At 39.9% G+C, this 10,806-nt stretch overlaps 1 long non-coding RNA gene across 5 annotated transcripts in view; it reads right to left on the bottom strand.

Moving 5' to 3' along the window:
* Positions 1-1,724: 1,724 nt before the first annotated feature.
* The window catches only part of LOC311620718, a 33,619-nt gene continuing 24,537 nt past the window's right edge, over positions 1,725-10,806 (bottom strand). For 4 of the 5 annotated variants that reach the window (XR_014794733.1, XR_014794735.1, XR_014794736.1 and 1 more), the window contains one exon: positions 1,725-3,199. This is a non-coding gene — a long non-coding RNA (uncharacterized lncRNA). Of the gene's footprint in view, positions 3,200-7,223; positions 7,285-10,806 lie in introns of all 5 variants that reach the window. The other variant, XR_014794734.1, reaches the window with a different exon arrangement.

Below are 10,806 nucleotides of genomic sequence, written 5' to 3'. Positions count from 1 at the left end.
GCTGCCCCATGTGGACACAAGATGGTCGCCACAAGGAAGGGCAGTCGTGAAAAGTTAGGGGTAACCTGGCCAGCAGAGGAGGGCAGTTGGGGGAGATCAGACCAGTAAGGAAGGGCAGTTGGGGGGGACCCAGGCCTGCAGGGGAGGGCAATTGAGGAGGACCAGGCCAGCAGGGGAGGGCAGTTGGGGGGAACCATGCCTGCAGGGGAGGACAGTTAGGGGTGGCCAGGCCAACAAGAGAAAGCAGTTGGGGGGGACTAGGCCTGCAGAGAAGAGCAGTTGGGGGTGGGGGACCAGGCCTGCAGGGGAGGGCAGTGAGAGGGGGGAAGACAAGGCCTGCAGAGGAAGGCAGTTGGGGGGAGACAAGGCCTGCAGGGGTGGGCAGTTGGAAGCCAGCAGTCCTAGGTTATGAGAGAGATGTCCCTCCACCTGTTTAGGCCTAGTGGGATCGGGCCTAAACATTCAGGGGGACATCCCTCAAAGGATCCCAGATTGGAGAGGGTGCAGGCTGGGCTGAGGGACACCCCCCTCCTGTGCAAGAATTTTGTGCACTGGGTCCCTAGTCCATATATATGCCCCCTCTTGTGCCTCAGGAGTTCAACCGGGAGACCAGGCGTTCGATTGCTTACTATGATATTCACTGATCACCAGGGATGACACAGAATAAAGAAAGGCCTTGGCCAGCAGCCGGAAGACCCCAATCGTCCTGATCCATGGCCAGGCCCAGGGATCCTACCCATGCACAAATTTCATGCACCAGGCCTCTAGTTTTATAAAATTGAAGGTGTGCCAGTGGCTAATTTATTGCCCTTCAGCTCCAAACCCACCGTCCTTTGCCCTACTTTGAGATACTGGAACTGTAAGCGACATTGCCTTATGAGACAACTTCTCTATTATTTGGCTTTGTTATTTAAGTCATGTAGTTCTTTCCTTTTCCTAACAAATTATCTTCTTTACTTAGGAATGTAAAGTTCACCTGAGCTGATATCTTATGTTAAACTTCTATATCCCCAGCACCTAGCAAAATAAATTGTAACTATCACAGACAGCCATGTCTATTATAGAATGAACATCAATGTCATAGCTAGAGAAAAGTGTACTAAGATAATAACTACTTATTATACACCTACATACTTAAAGAAGAAAAATAAGAACAGGTTTGTCCTAGAAGATATGTAAGCATAGTATGAAACTATAGTGACTAAATAAGATGGTATTGGCTTAATTAAATTAAGTCAATCATATGGATTTAAGAGCTCAGAAGTATAATTGGTATTTTGTTATATGAAAATGGTGGCATATTAGGTAGCCTGAGAAATTAGGTACTCTGCAAAGTAGAATGATGAAATTTACCATGTATTTAAGGGGAACGTAAGATCTCCACTTCTTTACTTTGTACCCCAAAATTGATTTCAGATGGGGTGGGATTAAAACACTTTTGAGGTTTTACTTTCTGATAATGGCAAATTCAGTTAGGCACACACTCCCATGGGAAACAACTAAAAATATTGAGTAAAATATTTTAAAATATCTTCTCAACTGCATCCAATAGCAGCAGCTAGAAAGTAATTACTAAGTTAAAGTCAAATGAGATTTGCAAACCCTGAGAACTAAACTAATGTGGAAGCCACTTTTGCTCTAAAAGTATTTTCCAGCCCAGTCAAATTAGAACTTTTGTATGAGTGGATTCATAAGGAAGATAGGATAGAAGAAATATTTGAAGAGACAAAGGCTGAGAAATTTTTATAACTGGCTAAAACACCAGTCACATATTTCAGAACTCTAAGGAATCCCAAGATAAATACATTTGGGGGGTAAAGGAAAAAAAAAAAAACGAAAAAAAAACACAGTAGACTTCTCTGTAGAAACAATGAAAGCAAAAGGATGCCTTTCTCTTGAGCTATTTAATAGAGTTCTCATTCCAGCCTTTATTTTCTGTCCTCGCTGGTCTCTAGCTTCCTTAAAAAGAAAGTGTAAGGCTAATCTGTTCTGTGTTGTCAATACCCCTTGCCATAAAGCCATCTTGACAAGCTAGCTTTCATTCGAGTTTAAAATAATTGAGAATCAACATGAGTAATGATTTATCAGATCTGCAGCATCCACATGTGACTATTGAGCCCTTGAAATATTGTTAGTCTGAATTGCCGCACCCCCTTCCTTTCTCCTACTTTATGCCTTATTCAGACTTACCATTTTTAAAACTTACCAAATAATTTACTTATTATAGTATTGCTTGTTTTTTATTGTCTATCTGTCAATAAATTTCCTGAGCCACAGAAAAGTATGGGATTCATTATCTTAGAGGAATATACTGATTACCTCTCTTCTTCTATGAGTCTAAAATATATTTAGAAAAAAAAAAAAAAACACAGATATTTGAAATAGGTTCCACCACCTCCCTCTTGTGCCAAAACTGCTGGAGCTGTCAACCCAGACAGACATTTCTGTGCTTCTTCTTCGCTTCCTTTCCCTGATGACTAAAATCAGGCAACAGAAGGGAACAGATAGAGACCCAAAAGACTGACTCATCCATCTACTGCATAATCAGAACCTTGAAAACTAGGTTTCTCTCATGCCAGCCTGGCCAACATGGCTCAGTGGTTGATCGTCCCACCTTTCAAGTTCAAGGTTTGATTGCCAGTCAGGGCACATGTCATCCCAGAGTGACATTCGGTGGTCAGTCAGAACCTAACACACCAGGGCTGAAATCCCAAATCAATTCTTCTCATTCCTGGGAGCAGTGTCAAGAGCCAAAGCACTGAAGGTCCACAATCTGAATGATCTACTTCTCATAGCATTGCAGCCTGTAGGTTTAGTGTGGCTTCAACGACCGTAAGCTTGAACAAGATCTGCCCATCCCTGTGGAGCTTAAAGAAGAGGCTTGAGCTGAGACCATTTTCCAGGAAGATCATCCCAGAAGATGACACTTAACTGGAAGACAAGGCCTTGTTTGCTTTAGAAGAACCTCCTGTGAGTCACTTCACCAGCAATTTATTATTTCCAATCCAAAAATGAAGACAACTCCATTAGTAGTCACTAAGCCAAAGCATATTATAAAAATTGACATCAAGGAAAATGTTGGCTTGTCTAAGATTTTTTTTAAAGTGTTTACTCACATCCATTTTCAAATTAGGTTCATTATTTCTCTCTGGCTTTGCTTAATGATTGAGCTTGTGAACTTGAATTCTTTCCTGGTATCCTTGAAAACAAAAGAGAGGTTGTTATTACTCACATAACCATTTTAAAGGCAAGGAAATGCAGATAGAGAAGTGATCTTCTCAGTGAACTCACAGACTACCTTGTGGGGAACAGGAGGAATGGGAATCTCTTTGCAATCAGACCATACTGTCTCTTAGAATAAAGCCTCTAAAGAAATAAATATGTGATCCTGGCATAGACACGATTGTTTGGCTTCTAATATTCTCTATCATGTAAATGTTCATGTAAGTCCTGTATTTGGTCAAGTGATAGAATGGATAGCACAGGCTTTCAAATGTGCTCCCCAGGAGGGGGCATGTAGGAGGCAGCCAATCGATCAATGATTCTTTATATAATAAGTTTCCATCTTATATAAAAACTGCTGTTTGAAATTTTAACCCTGCTATTTTGGCTTCTGTAAATGCTTGCTTACTTAAATAATGAGGAAAATAAGACTAATCCCATTCCTAGAGGCCATAAATCTTCCCCACACAAAGTTATCAGTGCTGGCACCAAGCCTGGCCTTTGGTTGAGATCTCAAAGCCCCAGGACATAGGGCTTTTTAAGAGCTTGCAAAAGAGACTAGAAAACCCCGTATTTGGCAGACAAAGAAGGTAAAAAGATATAAATAGGGACACTTCCTCCATGTTGAGGCCCAGAATTTAAAATACAATTTTCTCTAGGCCAGGACATAATCTGCACTAATAAAACATGCAAATTTACCACCACTTTGTAGTGCCCGCCAGCCAATCAGGAGTGAGTATGCAAATTAACCCAACAAAGATTGGGGTGGCCCCGCCCCCCAGATGCTCCAGCCTCTGGGCAGCATGCATGCAGGCATGGAGCAGCTGGGTGGGACTAGACACCTACTATGAGGGGAAAGGTGGGGAAAAGCGGGAGCTACAGGAGCAGCATTCTCTCTGGACTGAAGGCTCCAAATGCAGCGAAGACCAAAGGTTCTGACTGCAGTGAAGACTCCAACCAGAGTAAAGACTCTGGCCATAGTGAAGATGGAAGGTGGCAGCCAGAGCAAAGGCCTCTGGAAAAAGGTCTGAGAAAAAACAGTGCCAGCAGCCAGGGGAAGGAAGGCCTATTGCACAAATATAATAATAATAATAATAATAATAATAATAATAAAGTGTAACTCCATCTTCCTAAACATTGCTTGGTTTTTTTTTCCAGTTTTCTGCAACAATTCCTCTCATCATTGATATTCTATCTCTCTCCCTCTCCCTTCCTCTCTGAAATCAATAAAAACATATTTTTTAAAATTTTAAAACAATTATTCTTTTATTAAATAATACATGCCCATTTTTTAGCATCAATTTCTGAATCCTTCAAAGCAACCAAGTCATTGGGCTTTACATGGTGTGTACAAGCCTTTATGGAGAGAGAGACAGCCAAGAGTCTAATCTCTAAAAGTGTTTCATTCAGCCTGCACTGCATTTTTCTTTTCATCATCAGCCGGAACCCATATGGATGCACCCGTTGCCTGGAAAATGATTGTCATCTTTCTCAATAATTGTGATGAGGAGCCCTATTTTTAACTCCAATCTAAAATACATTAGGAGAACCATCTAGTGTTTTGAAGTTGGCATTTAGGAATTATATAGAACATCCCTCCTCCCTAAATTTGATTTACCATCTGTGTTCATTCTCAGTGTTCCAAAGCATCAACACAGGGTATATATTTCATTTTGGAAAGAAATCAGATTAAAAATAAAAGCTTTTGAAGCTGCCTCACACCTGACTCCCTGGTATTTGGAACAAGGAACCTGGCTCCATGGTTACTGCCAGTTCTTTCTTGGGGATTGGCTACAGGAAAGTAACTCAAAAACAGTTGGTCCATTCAAAATAAATACATTGTCTGTTCAGAAGCCTCTCAAACAGGAAATCTGAATTGAAATTAGCTATTTTTCTGCACCAAAATACAGCCAAGTTTGGATGTAGGCAGTGCAGGTAATAGTCCCCTTGATGTAATTTCAGGATCATCAGAAAAGGCCCCAAAACATCTTCCTCTGCCTTCTGCTTTATGCTGGCTAATTTTATAACAGCTTTATTGAGATATAATTGATGTAGCATAAACTGCATATATTTAATAAACTGTACAATTTCAAGAGTTTCAGCCTATACACACACACAAAACTATCACCACAGTCAAGATAATGAACATTTAATTACTCCCAAAAGTTTGTCATGCCCCTTTGAAATCTCCCATCTTCTCCTCCCCCTCCTATCTCCAGGTAACCACTACTATAAATAGTAATATTTATTTGTTCATCAAAAAAATACTAAAATAAATTCTTTTGGTTATAAAGCATAAAAATTTGCAAAGACGCCTGGCCTATGTGGCTCAATGATTGAGTGTGGACCTATGAACCACGAGGTCACGGTTCAATTACTGCCTGGGTTGCAGGCTTGATCCCCAGGGTGGGGTGGAAAGGGGGTATGCAGGAGGCAGCTGAGATGTTTCTCTCTCATCCATGTTTCTATCTCTCTATCCCTCTCCCTTCCTCTAACTAAAATCAATAAAAATATATTTTTTTAAAAATTTGCAGAGGCTCAATAATTACAAAACATCACTTCCTCTTACCAGCCTTTATATCTACTCCCACTCTTCCATCTGCCTGGGCTTGACCACAAAGAACGGGAAGAGATTGGAAACCCACCAATTCTAAGATCTTGGCAAGATTTCCAGTAGCCTTAGGTCCCAGACTTAAGGATTAGTGTTCCTAACTCTTGATGTTGTAACACATTACTAAGAATTTGGGCATAAAGGAGCCGTTGTAAGTAGAAGGTCTTGGGAATGTTTTTCTCCAAAAATGTGTTTGCCAAAAAGCAATTAAATAAGTTTTCTTTAGATAAGCTCATTTGTGTAAACAGACATGTATTTTCTAGGGAACATATCTCTAATAAGCTTCAATCTCCTTTTCCCTCCTTCCTTCTCACTCCCTATTATCTTTCCTTCCACTTTTCTTTCTCCTTATCATCACTCTCCCTCTTTGCTTCTCTCTTTTTCATCCTCTTTTTTTTTTCTCTTTTTAAAATATATTTTTATTGATTTCAGAGAGGAACAGAGAGGGAGAGAGAGAGAGAGAAACATCAATGAGGAGAGAGAATAATTGATCAGCTGCCTCCTTCATGCCCCCTACTGGGATCTAGCCCGCAACCTGGGCATGTGCCCTTGCCTAGAATTGAACCCAGGACCTCTCAGTCTACAGGCTGACGCTCTATTCACTGAGCCAACCCAGTTAGGACTCCTCTTTTATTTTTAAATAGAATAGTGATTAGGAGCATGGACTCTTAACCAACTTGAAGTTCAAATCCTTATTTTGTTACTTTTTAGTAGAGTGACTGTGGCATCAAATTGTCTACTTCTCAGTGCCTCGGTTTCCTCAGATGCAAAGATAATAATTATTCGTATCTCATAGGCATGTTAAGAAGATGAAGTAAGTTAATGTATAAAATATTTGAAATAAGCCTGGCACTTACTAAGTTTTGCCTAAGGATTAGCCATCATAATCATCATCATCATCATCATCATCATCATCATCGTGATTATTTAAGTGAAAAACATGTACTCCCCTGGAATGGTGTAAAAGAGAGAAATCTTTAACCTTTTCTGCATTGCTCTTCCACTCTGACTACTCCCAGATGTTAGGTACAAATTTGGAGTCCCCAGGAAGAGACACTCTTTGAGTAGCTTTAAGAAGCCAGCTTGGAGGTCTCCAAGAACAGAACACAGCACCATCAGCCTGTCAAGACTGTACATGGAGAACCAACCCAGATTGCTGCAAACTTCTATGTCACCTGTGCAGTCATGTTTCCTCTCCAACTCTCAAACTTCCTCATCAGTGACTTGTAGAGTTTGGATTAAAATGATCCCTTAATTCCCCATGCTCTCTCAAAACTAAAACCCATTCCATATGGTCTTTGTATTTATATATTGCAAAATACACAGGACATTTAAAAATGATCAATTCTGCTTTTATTGGAGGAGTTAGCCGAAAATGGGAGACTGTCACCTTCTTGTGAGGATGGTCACATTGGTCATGACCAATCATGCTCTTGACAGTGCAGCTTCACCTACCAAAAGGGAAATGCAATTAATAGTGTACTGGGCATTTGCTGGGACAGTATGATCATTCTATATAAGTATCCTTCTGGTTGTATTAAAAGACATATCAGGAATTCATCACCAGAGTTGGGAAGCAAGAGTACCACTTGTCCCCACTACTATCCTATGCACCCCTTCTTTTTCTTCTCCTCTTCCTTTTCCATTCTTGTTTTCTTTTCCCTTTCTTTTCCCTTTTTCTGGCAACACTTCCCACTGCTGCTGACATTCAGGACTCAAAAGACAGTAGCCCCATGGTAGATGAAGCTTTTTACCCAAATTCCCTTTCTCATTTGATGGGCATGTTTCTCATTTATATGAAGTTAATTGTACAATTTTGCACAAAGAAGTTGTATAATTTTGAAGAAGAAAAAAAAGAAAGAGGGAAGAACAAAGGAGAAAAGGGGGTGGGAGGAACCACCCAAAGTCCTACCATCAACATTTGGGTATATTTTCTAACATTTTTCCATACATAGATTTGATTTTCCAAAGAAATATGATATATTTCCATTATGTGATAATACCACAGTTTAAATCTGCCTTTTTCAATTAACACTATTCCTTGAGCATTTTCCATAGTAACATATATAACAAATAAATTTATTGTGTTCATTTTATATTTTGTCAAACGCATATACCAAAGCTTATTTCATCAGTTCTATATCATTGAGCATTAAGGTTATTCCAAGTTTTTCACTATTATCATTAACATTGCAATGAACAGCATGGTGCATTAAGCTTTTTATATATTCAGAGGTGTTTATTTAGGATCCCATAAAGTAAATCACAGGGACAAAGAGTATCAACATTTCTTTTCTTGTTTTTTTAATATATTTTATTGATTTTTTACAGAGAGGAAGAGAGAGGGATAGAGTTAGAAACATCGACGAGAGAGAATCATCGATCAGCTGCCTCTTGCACACCCCCTACTGGGGATGTGCCTGCAACCAAGGTACATGCCCTTGACCGGAATTGAACCTGGGACCTTGCAATCCGCAGGCTGAAGCTCTATCCACTGAGCCAAACCGGTTTCAGCAAGAGTATCAACATTTCTAAGCTTTGTGTTTCCAAAACATTCTCCAAAACACTGCACTGATTTCAGCCACTTATTTGTTACCCAATCATCAGTTCATTTAACAAATTTCAGTGGACCATCTACCATATGCGGGCACTATCTAGTTGCTGTGACTAATGATGAAAAAGTAGACTTAGAGCTTCCTTTCCTTCCAGCAATCTACAAGAGCATTCTCCCACGTGTCCCGGACTGACAAACCTCTTACAGAGCTGAGTAGATGGTAGTAGCTATTTAATATGCACTGAGGGCTCCAAATATAAGTGGTTTATGAAGTTGGTTATATGCACCCCAGCCAGCATGGCTCTGTGGTCGATCACCTTGCTGCAGTCTCGGTTCCCAGTGTGTGGTGTGCAAGAGGCACCAATCAATTATTCTCTCTCACCCTTGATGTTTCTGTCTCTCTCCCTCTTCCTTCCTTTCTAAAATCAATAAAAATTTATAACAAATAAAATAAAATAAAGTTGGTTATATGTCATCAAAAATGTTTACTTTATAACACCCTTATGAGCAGACACTATCTGATAAGAAAATGAAGTTTAGAGAAGTTGAGTGGCACACCCAAAGTTGAATTTATGATAAAAAACAGTGCTCAAACCAGGTCTGTTGGCTTTCAGATCCCATTACTTTAACCAAAGCCCTAGACTGCTTCCCATTTTGAAGCTTATATCTTCAGAACCTGCTCTTCATTTTCCATTTTTTCTATGAATCCTTTGTTACTGGTCAGTTCTTGAGCTCCTCAGCTCCTGGGTCTTCTTTTACTTTCCAATTCAACTTCCATGTCATGGTTCTTCACTTCAAATAATTGCTTGCCAACCTCCTAAATTTTTTGCTGATTGTTCTACATCAACCAACCAGCAAATCTTAATCCCGGAAACGTCAATGTTAAACCCATTCTCCCATCATTCTGGATTTTCTTCAGTTCACTGAGTTCACCCTACATTACCTCTGCCTGAATCATTCTTTTCTCTACTGTATTTGTCTAACTAATTCTTACTTATTCTTCATCCTTGTGCTTACAAGTCACTTCCTCCAACAAATCCCACACCAGATGAAGAATCTCTCCTATGTGTTCTTATAGCCACCAGAACACTTATTGCACTGACTGGCCATTTCTGGTCTAATAGTCTCCTTGATATAGCATAAGCTCAAAGGTGGTAGGGACTCTAATTGCCTTGTTGACTGCTATACCCCATATTTAGACCAGTGCCTGGCAAGTACTAGGCCTCAGTCTCTAATTACAAAATGAAGGGGTATTCTAAAAAATATCCATAGGTGGAGGTGTTCCACCAGCGATAATAAATAAATTGTTACACTCTACACTTTGAGAGTCTCCGGTGGATTTTTTTTTTTCTTTATAGGCTTAATGTTACCCACAAGGGTGTGTGCCTGTTCCCATTTTGTTAGTCTGTGGAATAACATAAAATTTACCATCTGAATTATTTTTAAAGGTACAGTTCAGTAATGTTAAGTACCTTCACATTGTTGTGGGACTAATCTCCAGAACTCTTGCATTTTCTCATTTTTGTAGTAAACCTGGAAAACTATAAATGCTTTTATAAATGCCTCTTCCCCAGAACAGGCGTTTCACACTTCTCAAGTTCAAAACTTATTTTTAATATTAAGAAGTTCATAGAACTCTACAGTATAATAACTATGTTGATGATAGCTGTGGAAATAAATTGTTAACTCAATATAACATTTAGATTGATTGGTTGGTATTGTATTTATCACAACAAAACCTCCATATAAGTAGAGCAGACGAGGTCTGGATTTGTTATTTCACAATGACTCTCTTTAATCCCCAAGTTCACTTGGGTAGGCTTCTGGTAGCCATGGTGTACACAGAAATAGCCATAGCTCGCTGGACCAGGAATATCCACCTGATTCAAACTGAACTAATCAAATTTCTTCACCAAGAATTCGAAATTAGCAGAAAGAGTAGTAGGTAGCAATTGATTGATTGAGTCAGTGTTCCCATGTAACTAAACTGTAAGATAAATTCAGAAACACTGGACAGCCCTAGCTGGTTTGGCTCAGTGGACAGACCGTCAGCTGATGCAGGAGGCAACGAATCAATGAGTCTTTCTCACATCAATGTTTCTCTCTGTGTGTATCTCTCCCCCACCCTTCCACTCTCTCTAAATATAAATGGGAAAATATCTTTGGGTGGGGTTTAAAACACACACACACACACACACACACACACACACACACACACACACACGAAAGAGCCCTAGCCGGTTTTGCTCAGTGGATAAAGCAATGGCCTATGGACTGAAGGGTCCCAGGTTTGATTCTAGTCAAGAGCACATTCCCCAGTTGTGGGCTTGATCCCCAGTAGGGGGTCTGCAGGAGGCAGCTAATCAATGATTCCTATCATTGATGTTTCAATCTCTCTCTCTCCCTTCCTCTATAAAAT

The sequence above is a fragment of the Pipistrellus hanaki genome (assembly GCF_964339955.1).
Source record: "Pipistrellus hanaki genome assembly, chromosome: 3".
Taxonomy (NCBI): domain Eukaryota; kingdom Metazoa; phylum Chordata; class Mammalia; order Chiroptera; family Vespertilionidae; genus Pipistrellus; species Pipistrellus hanaki.
This window is presented reverse-complemented; position numbering and strand designations above follow the sequence as displayed.